The following is a 2,319-nucleotide window of genomic DNA, read 5'->3' as shown; positions in this document are numbered from 1 at the left end:
CAGTCCTCCTTAGGCTGAGCCGTCCCATTTGACAACACTCGTCCGACCTTTTCGGGCTTCGAAGGATGCAGCCTCTGAATATTTTTAACACATCTTGACTACCGTACAGTCTGAGATTGAAGACACTGTGTGACATGGCTTACAGCGGGGATCATGTACGTACAGTCCGACAAGCAACAGTCGTAAAGGACTTTGAATTGTACAGTGTACCCGGCTTAAAATAGGGGAGCGCGGGGCATCACCTAACGCGGGGTTAGTTGTAACACACATGGTTTAACACTTTCCACACATGCCAGGGTGACGAAACTTAGTGTATTTACTAGTTGCCATATCAACATTATTTAGAGAAAATCTTCGGAAGATATCACTGAACATTTATTTAACAATAGCAAAAGTACATTTCTCACATAAGTTTATTTTTCATCTCTGTTTTTTGTGTTTATTTACAATAAGACAAATCTGATATTATTGTAATCTTATATCTGTTATTTAACAGTTGAGATTGTTCCTTAATGTTGATCTAACAGCAGAAGACACGAGCAGTGGTTAAAATCCCAGTTGCGCAGATGGGGTGCGTTTTTACACTGCGTTACAATGAGCCCCTATTAGAAATATGCTATTATATTCTATACTTTTATTAATTCTTTTGAGAAACCATGAGAAAAGGGTGAATAATGATTGAGTCAATGTTCAGAAATTATTCATTATTATTAGGTTTTTAACTATGTTGTATAGCTGTATTTAGCGATGTGTTTGTTGTCAAACTCAAAAATCGGTATATTTTTATTGATAAAAAAAGCCATTATTTTATTTTAAAAAGTTAATAATTGTAGTTTATTGACAAAATATTTTAGTTTGTCTTGGATATCTTTTTTTATTATATCAGGTTACATTTTAAGCTGTTTGGTCGTGTTACAATGTGCCCCACCACATGTTACAATGTACCCCATCTACGGGGCAAGTTGTCACATTTCACTTCCATTCTTTCGGGGTTAATCAAGAAAAAAAGTATACACTGTATTAATGAAACAAAACCACATAATTGTACTAGAAATGTGGGAAATGAAAGTGGGAAAAAATAAATACTCCAAGTGGATTTACACAAACTGAGACAGTCAAAAAGCGTTAGGTTGTGCTCCGCTCTCCCCTATACAATCTCTTTTTACATTCCTATACATTTTAAAGCTAGTATGCTATTTTTAATATTATGAATCAACTACAATGCATTATGCAGCATTGTAAATACCTTTATACATGCTTCATAAAAAGTATCAACAATAATTTGTATGGGGGTCAACAGCTGTAGTATAAAAAATTTGAGAGTTATAGAATTTGTCGCTATCATGGCTAAACTGACAATGAAAAATGAGTAGAGTCCTTATTGCTGTAATAAACAGTGTGTTCCTAAATAACTGTCTCTGTATCGATTAGACTCATTTGCTGTGAATCTCATTGCTTTAATGTGTTACAATCAGGTTCTAGGGAGATGAAGACGGAGACAAAGTCGATGAAGATAACTCAGGGTTTTAATAATAAGTCTCAAAATACAGCAAACATGTGAAACAGTGTGCTCGTGCACAGACAATACCAGACCATGAACTGAAGACAAACTAGAACTAAATACACAGATGAATTAACACAGATGACGAACATCAGGTGACACTCAAATGACAAACAGCTGATGACGATTAGTGTCCATGGTGATTGAAGATGGCGGGAAAACAGAACAAAGGAAGACATGTGACATGAGACCAAACTGAATGTCCATGAAAACAAAACCAAACAGAACATAACTGTGACATAATGAAGTGTAATTGTGCCATTAATTATCGGTCATCAGTTCAGCAGCCTAAATCTCCCACCTCAGGGCATAAGTGAAAGCATCTGCCATCTCCATTTGAGCTCATTTCACGTTTATTCATATGAAAGCTCTTCCCTGTGCCTCATTTCCTCCAATCAATAAGAAATGATCTTGAAGTGCTACGTAAGCTATATAAAAAGGTAAAGAGAAAAGATCCACTTTGTTCCAGTAGTTCTCAACTCAGTATACAACAGTTCTTGGAATAAAGTTTTGGGATTCTGTATGCATTGCTGGTGTAAATACATTTGCATAGACATAAAGCTCTGAAGCAGGTTGTTGAGATAAGCTAACTTTATTGGCATCTCTATTCATTTCCTGCTGAATGCTGAACATACATAATCTACCTTGGAAGAACATCCCTGTCTGCTTTAGACTCTTTGTGTTGTGGCTTTACAGCAAGACCATCATTTATTTTCATAGAGTTTCTCTTCAAAATACAAGCGCATCATTTTCTTGTT

The sequence above is a fragment of the Gobio gobio genome (assembly GCF_949357685.1).
Source record: "Gobio gobio genome assembly, chromosome: 16".
NCBI lineage: Eukaryota > Metazoa > Chordata > Actinopteri > Cypriniformes > Gobionidae > Gobio > Gobio gobio.
This window is presented reverse-complemented; position numbering follows the sequence as displayed.